Below are 13,167 nucleotides of genomic sequence, written 5' to 3'. Positions count from 1 at the left end.
TACTTTTTGTCTCTATATGTTTTTTGGCCAACCCAATACTTTTTGTCTCTATATGTTTTTTGGCCAACCCAATACTTTTGGTCTCTATATGTTTTAGAGTCTTTTTGCCACATTCCTGGGTTTTTAGTCTACCCTACCTTCTTAGATCTTCTCCAGCCCTCCAGATCTTCCTAAGGATATAGAGAGTACTTGCACAAAGGAAGTTCATCCAGTCTGTGTCTTACCTTATTATTTTCTTAATGTGTCTTTCAAAGAGCAAAAAGTTTGCAGTTTTGAAGAAATCTAATTCTTCTAAATCTTTTTATTTTTTCTCTTATGAAATGTGCTTCCTTGGTTCTAAGAAATTTTTGCCTACTCCCAAGGTTGCAAGTATTTTATTCTATATTTTATTCGAAAACTCTTACGTTTTTAAGTTTTATATTTAGGTCTTTGATCCATGTCTTGTTAATTATTCCACATTGTGTGCTAAAAGGGCTAATGTCCACTTTTTTCCATAGAGCTATCCATTTGATCGAACACTATTTGTTGAAAAGACTTTTCTTTCCCCCATTAAACTGCCTTGACTCCTTTGTAGACTATCAAGTGGCCATAGACATGTGGTTCTATTTATGAATTCTCTATTTTTTTCCATTGATTTCCATGTCTAACTTTTCACCAGTTTGACACAGGCTTCATTACAATGATTTACGGTTTGTTATTAAATTGGATGGTGTCAACAGCCCTATAACTTAAAAAAATTGCTTTGGTTTTTCTAGGTCCTTTGTATTTCCAAATAAATTCTAGAATTAGCTTGCCAATTTGTGTTTTTAGAAAGTTCACTTGAATTTAGATTGAAATTGTGATAAATCTGTAGGTCATTTTAGGGAGAATAGTCATCTTAACAACATTGAGTCTTCTAATTTTTGAACATGGTATACCTCTCATCTCTCCATTTATTTAGTCTTTAATTTCTCTCATCAAGTTTTAATTTTCCTTGTAGAGGTGTTGGACATATATGGTTAAATAAACACCTAAGTGATTTATGTTTTGGGAGGGTACAATCAAAATTTCCCAGTTTCCCTTATTACTAACATCTTTCACTAGAATTTTCTATTTCTCCCTCTAGTTCTGTCCATTTTTGCTTCATACATTTTGAAGCCTTGTTATTGGATGCATGCACATTTATGATGGTTATATCTTCCTGTGGAACTGTCCCTTTTATCATAATGAAGTGTTTCTTTATGGGTTCCTTATACTCTTTATCTTAAAGTTTATTTTTTCTGATATTAATATAGCCACTACAACATTTTATGCTTTCTATTTCCATGATTTTTCTATCCTTTTTTATTCAATCTATCTGTGTTATTATATTTAAAGCACATCTCTTTTAGAGATTATGTAATTGGGTCTTTTTAAAAACTCCATTCCGATAATCTCTGCCTCTTAATTGGGATGTTCAGTTCATTTCTGGCATTATCAGTGACAGAATGATATCAGTTATCAATGTCATTATTGATATGTTTGCATTTAGGTCACCATTCTGCTCTTTATTTCCTGTTTGTATCATGTGGTCTTTGTTCTTCTGTTCTTCCCTTTCTGCCTCCTTCTGGGCTAATTGAATATTCTCTAGAATTGCATTTTAATTTTTCTATTGGATTTTTAGTTACACCTCTTTGCATTGCTTTTAAGTGGTACTCTAGATATTTCAGTGATAATCCTTAGTTTTCACAGTCTCCTTAGAGTTAATATTATGCCATTTCACTTAAAAAATGTAAGAACCTTTTAACTCTATACTCATTTTAACCTCCATCTTTTATGTTACAGTTCTGATAAGTATTACATTTACATACTCTATAAACCCCACAATGCAATGCTATAACTTTTGTTCTAAACTGTAAGCTGTATTTTAAAGAAATTTTTTTAAAAAGATAGTTTAAAATATATATGCCCACAAAATTATCATTTCTTTATTTTTTTAATTTTTGACCTTACCATGCAGTTTGAGGGATGTTAGTTCCCCAATCAAGGACTGAAGCCAGGACACTGAAATGAAAGCACCGAGTCCTCACCACTGGATCGCCAGGGAATTCCCCAAAGTTACCATTTCTGATAATCTTTATATCTTCCTGAAGATCTGATCTTCCATCTGGTACTATATTCCTTTAGTCTTTTCTTTAGTATTGCTTGGAGTGCATGTTTGCTGGCAATGAATTATCCTAGTTTTCCTTTATCTGAAAATGACTTTATTCCTTCCTTATTCTTGAAGGATATTTTTTACTGGATATAGAATTCTGGGTTGACAATTTTTCCTTTCAGCATTTTATTTTTCTTTAATTTTAGAACAGTTTTTTTAGAATAGCTTTTTTATTTACAGAAATATTGCAAAGATAGTACAGAGAGTTCTCATATACCCCACACCCAGTTTCTCTTATTATTGACATCTTCCATAGTATTGTATACTTGTTAAATTAATGAATTCATATTTTCTGGAAAAGATGGTGGAGAATTGGTATAATTTCTTCCTTAAATGCTTGGTTGAATTCACTAGTAAAATCTTATGGCCCTGGTGCTTTCTTTTTTGGAAGGTTATTAGTTTTTGATTCAATTTCCTTAATAGATATAGGCCTATTCAGACTATCTATGTCTCCTTGTATGAGTTTTAGTAGTCTGTGTCTTTCAAGGAATCAGTTCATTTCATCTAAGTTATTAAATTGGTGGTCACAGAGCTGTTCATAGTATTCCTTTATTATCCTTTAATGTCCATAGAATCAGTAGATGAGCCTTCTTTTATTTCTGATGTTCGTAATTTATGTCTTTTCTCTCTTTTCCTGATTAGTCTGCCTAGAGTTTTATCAGTTTTATTGATCTTTTCAAAAAAACAGCTTTTGATTTTATTGATTTTACTCTATTTTTTTCCTGTCTTCAATTTTATTGATTTCTGTTCTAATTTTTATTCTTTTCCTATTCTTGCTTTAGGTTTAAATTATTCTTCTTCCTCTAGTTTCCTAAAGTAGAAGTATAGATTATTGATTTTAAGTCTTTCTTCTTTTCTAATATATGCAATCAATGCTATAAATTTTCCTGTAAACACTGCTTTCACTGCATCCCACACATTTTGATCAATTTTATTTTTATTTTCATTTAGTTAAAAATATTTCTCTCAAGTTCTTTTTTGATGCATATGTTATTCAGAAGTGTTTTGTTTAATCTCCAAATATTTGGAGATTTTCCAGCTATCTTTCTATTATTGATTTTTAGTTTAATTCCATTGTGGTCTCAGAATACACTTTTTATGATTTATATTCCCTTAAATTTATTAAGGTGTGCTTTATGGCCCAGGATATGATCTATCTTCATGAATTTTCCTGTAAGCTTGAGAAGAATATGTATTCTGCTGTTTTTCGATGGAGTATTTTAGAAATGCCAATAAGATCAAGTTGATTGATAATGCCATTCAGTTCAACTATATTCTCACTGATTTTCTGTCTGCTTGATTTATCAATCCCTGAAAGAGGTGTGTTGAAGTCTCCAACTATACTAGTAAATTTTGTCTACCTGTCCTTGAGTTATATCCGGTTTTGACTCACATATTTCATGTTTTGGTGTTAGACACATATCCATTTAGAATTGCTATGCTTTCTTGGAAAATTGGTCCCTTTATCATTCTGTAATGCCCTTCTTTATCTTTGATAATTTTCTGTATTCTGAAGTGAGTTTGTTTGAAATTAATATAGTCATACCAGTTTTGTCTTGATTGTCTTAGCATGGTCTATCTTCCTCCAGCCCCCTCATACTTCCTCCATCCCCTCATGTATCCAAGTCTTTATATTTAAAGTGGGTTTCTTGTAGTAGCATATAGTTGAGTCTTGTTCTTTTTTTCAGTCGGACAATATGTCTTTTAATTGGTATTTTTAGACCATTCACATTTAAAGTAATTATTGATATAGCTGGATTAATACTTACCATAATTGTAACACTTTTCTGTTCATTACATTTATTCTTTGTTTTATTTTTCCCTCCCCTCTTTTGCCTTTTCTGGTTGTAAATGAACATTTAATATGATTTCATTTTATCTCCTCTCTTAGCATAACAAATATACTTTAAAAATTTTTTAATGGTTGCCCTAGAATTTGCAACATACATGTTAAAACTAGTCCAAGTGTATTTTTAAATAACACTATGCCGCATTACATGTAATGTAGGTACCATGTAACAACATTCCCAATTCTTCTCTCCCATCCCTATGACATTGCTGTCATTCATTTTACTTATCAATAAGCTATGTTCACCCAATATGCTGTTATTATTACTACGTAAGCAAATAGTTATCTTTTATAGCAATTAAGAGTAAGAAGAATTAAGCATTTTATTTTACCTTTATATACTTCTTCTCCGATACTCTTCCTTTATGTAGTGAAAAACCATTTTTAAAAAGGCGGCTCACCCTGTGACATCCTTTTTTTCTAAATGTCAATTCCCCTCCAGTTTCTGTCTGCTCTTAAGTGCCTTCAGCTAGTTGTTTTTTATATTTTCTTCAGAGTTTATAATTGTTGCCTTCAGGAGGGTTGGTTTAATACATGCTACTCCATTACTGTAAGAGGAGCTCCTTCTTTGGGGCTATTACGTTCATTTTTATATGAGGTATTGGTTTGTAAGAGTTTATCCATAATTTTCAAATATAGATTTGGACATTTTTTTCTTACCCTAACTAAATTTCCTTGTATGTGTCCTCATTCCATCATTCATTCCAACAGTATTTATTCAGATTCTACTATATGCTACCATGGGCTAAGCACTGGGAATTCAAAGATGAATAAACTCTATTCCTTGCTCCTAAGGAGCTCCAAGTCTAGTGGCAGTGACACAATCAAATCTCACATTTTTCTAACCCGAAGTCTTGTCGCACGTGACATCGTGCTCAATCCCCACAAGAAGCCTGTGAAATTCGTGTGACAGGTATTGCAGTCCCTGAATAACAGACTTGGTGCCCCCTCTCCCCAGGGTTGCTTAGAGGACATTTAACTGTCATTAAATCAGTGCTTCGCTGCTGCTACTAACCTGGAGCTATAACAAGTGGGTGATGGACATATATCAATAACATAAGAAAGAAAGAAATTTTGGTTGTGTTAAGTCTCTGAGATTGGAGACTAACTTATTACCAAAGCGTAATTGAGACTATCCTGACTGATACACCTCAGGGCCACCCAGAGCAAATGTTCTTATGTACCTTAAAGAGCCATCCAAATTCTGTGAAAATTTCATCTGCTTTCTTTTAATTGATATATTAACAGACAGATATAAATATGATTTGATTTCTGGAGCTAATAATCCTGAAATTCAGAGAGGTGAAGGAGTTGCCTAAAATCACACAGCTTGTAAATCAAAGAGCTGGGACTTGAATGTAGCTCTCCCCTAACTCCCAGTCCAGTCTTTTTATACATTATAATCTTCCTCACTTTGAAACTCCTCTGTCTTGTTAGTGTGTTGTTAGTTATGTTGAATGTGTGTCAAGTTTATGAGATTAGTTGGGAAGATGAGCTGTATTTTGATCCAATCATTTGTATTGTCTAAGAGGGGAAAACAAATATGTGCATGACCCTTAAAAAGAGATTCTCTCTAGCAGTTCCTGCCCAGAGAGAGACAGGAAAAGTCAGCAGAGGTTCCTTCTAGGCTGGCAGACTGGCCCAGTTTAATCAGAGAACATCTTTGAACCAATGAGGGGAATGAAGACCTTTCATTCAATGAGAGTCACTGTGGACAAGCAACCAGCCGGTTATCAAGGGTGGACAGCTGTATAAATGGACTGGTGCATTTCTGCCAGAGTGGTGCTTTGGATGACTGTGAAATCCCGTCAGGAAACTAAAGGGAACAGAAGAGATAAAGTGGACGGTTATATTAGCCAGTAGCTAAAAGTATTGTTTTCGTTATTATTATTCAGAATGTTCTCTCAACATACTCTTTCCAACTGAAATATGTAGTAGACACAGAGGAGAAATCTGGCTGACATGACCTTAACAATCAAACTTTAACATTCCCTATAATGGGACAGGCACCTTGTGCTGCCCCCTCTTGAGATGCAGTGGAAGTAAACAACATCATCTATGTACTGTTCTGTCGAAAATGTTTAACATAAATCATGTGGAAACAATCAGAAACATTCAAAGCCTTCAAGTCTGCAAAACAGCTTACCTAGACTCCTCAAAAATGTCAGTGTCATAAAAGATTTTTTTTAATGTTGTGGGGACTATTGTCATTGAAGAGAGGCTAAAGAGACATGGCAACTAAATGCAATGTATGATTCTTGATTGTATCCTAGATATTTTAAAATCCAGTTATCATGGCCATTGGGAAAACTTGAATAGGGACTGTATATCTGATCATCGTTTTGTAGTCTTGTTAAGTTTCCTCGTGATTGTGGTTATGTAGGAGAATGCCCTATTTATAGACACATGGTATTAAAGAGTGAAGAATCAGGGTGTCTGCAACATACTCTCACATGGTTAAACTACCTTAAAGGAATATACATACGCACGTATGTACATATCTTAATATACAAATGGATGTGTGTGTGCAGAGAAACAGAGATAAAGCTAATATGGCACAACATTAAAGCTGGTGGATCTAGCTGACGGATATGTGGGAGTTCATTGCGCTAGTCTGAATTATCTTTTATTGAAGTATTACAGAAAAGTACACAGATCATAAGTGTATGGCATTGTACTGTTCTTGAAACTTTTCTGTAGGAATTGAAAATATTAAAAAAAGATTTTTTGGGGAAAAAGTAGCAGTCAGAGTAGGTTATCTACACTAAAAAAGAGTAGTTATATATACCATTTAAAAAGTAGGGGCTTCCCTGGTGGTGCAGTGGTTAAGAATCTGCCTGCCAATGCAGGGGACACGGGTTAGAGCCCTGGCCCAGGAAGATCCCACATGCCGCAGAGCAACTAAGCCCGTGCAGCACAATTACTGAGCCTGCGCTCTAGAGCCCGTGAGCCACAACTACTGAGCCCACATGCCACAATTACTGAAGCCGCGTCGCCTAGAGCCCGCGCTCCAGAATGAAGAGTAGCCCCTGCTCACCGCAACTAGAGAAAGCCCACGTGCAGCAACAAAGACCCAACGCAGCCAAAAATAAATACATTTATTTAAAAAATAAAATAAAATAAATTAAAAGTAGGTTATATATACTCTGAGTTAGTTGCACGTGCCTAAGTGGGCAGACCCTAAAACTAATATTATTGCTACCAGGTGTGTCCTCGACTTGTGGCGGATTTCCCAGGTGGAAGAAGATTCCTTAGGAATAAATTTTGAGACTTACTAGCACTTGCCACAAGCCTCAAACTCTCTAGTAAGTGACCCAGTCTCCTTGTGTCTTGTGAGACCTTCCTACTAGGGTCATAGAATTTTACTTGGGGGCGTGGAGAGGTTAAACCTAGAATTATTCACATACTTGGAGGTTTTCCAAACCAGGGGCGAGCCTGGCCCTCTGCCACCTCACTGCCCTCCTGTGGGAAGGGGCTGGTAAACCTGCAGAGGTCAAGGAAGCTCCTGGGGAGAAAAGTCCCAAAGCAACCCTGACTGCATCCTTTTGAAGATCCACATGATTAGAAGCTTGGCCTTAGGTGACTGGGTCTGGGGCTAACTGGCAGGAAAGAACTCTGTAGATCCATTCCCCTCCCCGCAAACTCCTCCTGGCAGGGAAAATTGGGTGTGGAGTCAGGAAAACAAAGGACCCTTAGGGCCCCTCACAAGTTTGGAGTCCCCATCACCCTCCCCTCACTTTTTGGTTGGTGGTTGGAGCATAACACTGGGGAGGAGCAGCAGGGTCTTGTCAGGCAGAACGCTGTTGGTTTGTCCTTCTCTCCGCTCTTCAGCCCATACCAGGGCCCTTCAGGCTGAGAATTCCTAGTCGTTACCAGGTGGGAAGTCCTGAGAGGGATGGGACTTCCTGTGAACTTGGCCGTGGAGGTAGCTAAAGTGATTAGTTGGAACATTACAAACAGATGTAGTCCTATTTGTCTTCCAAGCTAGTAAAGCAAGTTTTTGTGCAGCAGGGGTCAAAGGCATTTTCAAAGCCACAGAAATGTTAACAACCTCTTCCTCATCTGCAAAACCTGCACCCAAACGTGCCTGACTCAGGGACTCCTGTCCCCTTCTCCCTGTCCACCTGGTTCCCCCCGACTCCCCTTCCCGACCCCCAGGTGGAGGGGCGGGCAGGAAGTGCTGACGGTGAACCAGGGCAAGATACAGGAAGGCACGTCTCAGAGAATCCTAAACCTTGGTCCAGTGACGTGGCTTCTCTCCACGATATTCCCTTCCCCTGCCTTTACTTCCCCTCGGTGGAATAACACTAGGGCTCAGTACTGCACAGGAAGCTTTGGTTCTAAAAAACATTTCTTTTCTGGCTTCACAGAAGGCTGAACCCTCTTTCACAAAGTGATCCAAGAGTAAGGATTATTCATTTCCCTGAATTGATTGGGTTTTGCAATATGTCTCTGAGCCAGGACACGTGTTTTAAGTGAAATCACATATACTCAAAGTATGTTTGTGTAGCCCAGTTTCATCTGGAAAAGCCAATGACTTTTACACAAAGATTTTTTTTTTTAATTCCAAAGTAGTAAGGTGTTTGGAGCTCAGTAGCCCGGGGATATGAATTATGCTCTCAACTTCGCTATTTTAATTGTTTATTTTATTTATCTTTTTATTGTGATAAATATAAATCTATCCCATCAAAGAAGAGGATCCAACAGTCCATCCTAGACAAAGAAAACTGAGGAATTTGACTCATGGCAGCAGGCTCTATTGCCAAGAACTCTCTGTTGCTACTGACTGGTTTGGTGTTTATCATGGGAAGAATGTTAACCAAAAGTAAAATGTCGAAAGTTTATCCACTTGTTTTGCAGCCAAATAGCACAAGAGGCACTAGTTTCTCCCGCCCTGCTGCTAGCATCATGGTTTCGTTTTAGGACCAGTCATGGTATCTAGAAATAAACGTCAACACCCTGCTTGATGTTTTGCCGTAGCTTGGCTTGGCACCGTAATTGCAGGATTAATTCCAAGGGCAGGCCCCTTTCCTAAGAACGCCGCCTACATTTCAACAGCCTGTCTCACTGGACTGCACCTGCGGAGAGAGAACCACAGCCAAAATCTCTTTGTGGCAGAGAAAAGTACCCAGAGTTTGTTGTGTTGAAATCAGGAAAGCGCTCCGGCGTGAACAAGACTCATCTGCAGATAGACTAACAACAAACTACATCCTTCTTCTAGAGGGACTGGAAAACGGCTCCATTAAAATACTGTATTTCACATTCTCAAAATAATTGAGCTTCCTGATGGGCATTCTTCTCAGAGCTGGAGAGGAAACTTGACTCAGCCCAGCTTTGTGGACACGGAAAGTCCTGAGGCACATGCCAAGGGCAAGGTGGGCTTGTGCAAGAGAGCTGGTTGGGGGCAGTCCCAGCCGCCCCCCACGCACAGCTTGGGGCATGAGGGGTGGAGGGCAGAGAGGAAAAGAGTGGGAAAAGTTGGACGAGGATTCATTGGGAGCCAAGGTCATTGCTCTGATTCAGTCATTCCTTCCTGGAAAGAGAGCGTTTTTGTGCTTGACCTCATGGCCTCAGATTTCCAGGATGTTGCTGGCTCTCTGGATCTCTCTGGGGCTTGCTTATTTACCAGGTTTCTAGGCCCAGGGACAGAAGGATGTGAGAGGAAATTACTCAAGCGGGACACAAAGAGAAACCAAAGGCAAAGCAAAAGGCTTCTAGAATGCTGCTCACACACATCTTCTCATGGAAATTATAATCAATTAAACAAATGCCGTATTTTTATTGCCTGCTACAACTTAAATGTATATTTCATGAAATTTCAGACTATTTTTCCCCCAAAAGAATATCATTTGGAGAATACTCAAAATGATAAAGCAAAGGGAAGAAAGCAAATTTAAAACTTCTAGAACACTTAATTTAACCTTTTGCAAGCCCATCTCTGCATATAAACAAATGTCTGCAAGATCTTTCTGAAAGTTATCGAGAGATAGAGGACAAAGTCTCTGCAAGGCATCTTTCACAGTCTTCTCCTACCCAGGGTTGGATTCACCTGATCAAGTCAGGCTGTGTTTTAATGCAGTGCTTTGTCACAACCTGGCATGTGCTCAGGGGTCTGTGAAGAGACTCATGTGAGGACAGCAGCGGGCAAGTGATCTGGGGGGCCGGGGAGCTGGAGGACCTTCGTGGTGTACTTGACAAAACTAGACATGGGTGAGGTCTCAGAGCACGAAGGTGTTGACTGGTGAGAGGTCTTTCTGAAGGGACAAGCCAATCAATCTTTGAAGATCTCCCCTGTGGACAAAGGGGCAATTTGTACTGTGTGACCCCCACGGATCAAGGTAGGGTCAAAGGGAGACAAGGTTTTGTTCTTAATACCAGGTGTCTCAAGAGGTAGTGAAGCCCCTGACCTCGGCATATCTCTCACCAACGCTAGATGGCTATTGTGGGAAAGCTATGGAAGGGGCTCTTGCCTTGTGTAGATGCCAGAACCAGACCAGAGAGTCTACAGAGAGTATTGACTCAGACAAAGGCAGGGCAATAGAAGGACATTTCCCCAAAGAATGAAGTTATCTGGTATCAGCATTTCAAGTTCCCAGCAAAGGTTCATTTTGAAAAGGTCAGAGCACATAAGCAGTGTAACTTCCTGAAAGACTAACTTATTCGTTCTTATGCTCCTTTCTAGAGAGTAGAGAATGTTTAATAAGGGATGAATGAATGAATATTGATCTGATCTGTAAGGAAGATGGCAGGGTATGATGTAACCCAGGCATAGGGGGACAAGAAGAGGAGTAGTGGAAGAATCCTAAGTAAGTATGTTGGGGCAAGATGATGAAGGATCTTAAGTTCCAGATAGAAGAGTTTGCACTTCGTACGGCAAACTAGAACATGTCACAGCCAAAACCTAGGAAGTGGTCAGCTGCTACTCCCCAATCTCCCCAGCTTACACCTCAGGTGTCTTCCTGTTCACACCCCAAGTCTCTGCATCTCACACTCTAAATCTCCCAAGGCCACACTCCAAATATCTTCTAGCTTAGGAGGGTGGAGAAGTATTTCCACAGAGTCTTTTCAAGACTTAATCCTTGCTGGAACCAATTGACCAATTGTCCATCCAATCTCTCTAAGACTCTGGCAGAGAGAGCAAACATCACCCAAAATTGAAGTTCCCCTCCTAGAGTGTGGAATGGCTGCTACAAAGCAGTTTCTCTGTTAGAGACTACATTTCTTGCATCTAGGAGGGGTGATGTGACTATCTGTCATCAATAAGGTAATAACAGAACCAATATATTTGCCTTCTGTGTTGTTATGTTTGAGAAGTAGGTGTGTCTTCTCCACGGTCTCTTTAATCATCTGCCGGCTGAGTGAAGAGGCTCTAGTACGGAGAAGAGTTCAAGATAGAAAAAGCTGGGATCGTGGAAGCCTGCCCATGAATGCCTGTATTGGACTCTGAATGTCTATGTGTTAAGGCACTGAAATGTCAAGGTTGCTTGTCACAGTAGTTATATTATCCCAACACACATAGAGACCCAGTTGGAATCACTTAGCGCCCCGAGGATGGACTCAGGATCAAGAAGTACCTGAAAGTGCCTGGCACAAAGAAAGATCTCGATAAACACTTGGTAGATGAATAAATCAAAATTCCCTGGATTCTCAACGCTTTGGAAGAGGCTCTGAGTAAGAGGCATGCGTTCCCTTCTGAGGGATAAGACCTCAAATTACACCCTAACTCTGGAGAAGGGCATGATGAGGGAGGGTGAGTGTAAATGGGCAGAGATACAGAAATCTGAGGCACAAAAGTTTCCAAGTACAATTTTGCAATGGTCTTGGTCCTTCCTGGGGCACCCTCCCTTTGCCAACAACTCCAGGTGCCTCACTGGTCACCCAGCTGCCAGCTGCAGAGCCCATTTCCTTCCACAAACGCTTAGTGATGCCCACTTTATGCCAAGCACTGAGGGTACATCAATAACTAGACATGGTCCCTGCCCCAAGGAACATGCAAATGAGACGGGGCAGAGCATAAAGTTCTAGAGGGGCTGAGACTGCTGAGTTGCACTGAGAAGCTGGAGAGAATATTACTCCTACCCTAAGGACAACAAAAATCCAGCCTAACTCCAAGATTATAACTTTGCTTGAACCCATCAAAGAGCTGAGGTTTCAGAGCAACCATGTAGCCTGAAATCTAAGAAAAGACGGAGCTTTCAGGGAAGAGATGGGAGGAAGACATACCAGGTGTAAGAGTTCAGCTAAAATTTCAAATAACTCTCTGGAGATCGAGTGTGGGCTAGCCTGGGTATTGCGGACCCCAAAGAAACTGCAGACACAAGAGGAGTTCTCATCTAGACTCTTCTCCAAGAACCTGCACCTGGTGCTCTCAAGAAAGATGGGGCAGGTGGCATAATAGGAGAGAGCCCCCTCAGTGGTGCAGTCATGGAGGTAGGGGAGCTGATGCTATAGGAAAAAACATAAAGCCCTGTCCAGAACCTTCTGCCCTGTGGCATTAAGCCAACGGCAGAGAAAGGCAAATCTTGTCACCCCAGGGAACCCATTGTAAGTGGAGGGAGGGTACAAGATGAAAACCTCTACCTCTGAGGAGGGGCAGGAAACCATGCTGGGTCCAAAGTATTAGAGGTCTTCTGCCCCCCGGGGTGGAGGCGGGAGGGTGGGGGGGAATCTCTTTAGCTCAAGAACAGCATAAAATGTGGTGTGCACCAACCTGTTGAATCTGTTTCCAAATTGCCAGAATGGCATTAAAGGAGGCCGAGCACTTGGGCAGAGCTACACTGCCTGCAGCCCAGCAGCACCCAGCCCCATGTGCAAACTTTGGTGAAAGGCTGTCTCCAAGATGGCGGAGGAGACAAAAGGGAAATTCTGCTTCCTGCGTTCTAGAACTCCTCTCTCCGGAAGGGCAGCCCCATCAGAGCGCAGTAGAGAAGTCGACGGCAAAGCGCAATCTGGCTTCCGGGCAACGTGAAGAATTGTTTAGCCAAATGGCTTCCAGGCTAATAAGACATCCTACCTTCCAACTTGGCAGATGGTGTTTGAGAAAGCAAATGGAAATGCAGAAGCTTTGCCAGCTTCCCCTCTGCCTTTTCTAGGAGGGGATAGGAGAGATTTGACAAGAGCCTTGGAATGCTCTAAAACTCAGCAC

This window comes from Globicephala melas, chromosome 4 (assembly GCF_963455315.2).
Source record: "Globicephala melas chromosome 4, mGloMel1.2, whole genome shotgun sequence".
Lineage (NCBI taxonomy): Eukaryota > Metazoa > Chordata > Mammalia > Artiodactyla > Delphinidae > Globicephala > Globicephala melas.
The sequence above is the reverse complement of the archived record's forward strand: the minus strand, read 5'-3'. Positions refer to the sequence as shown.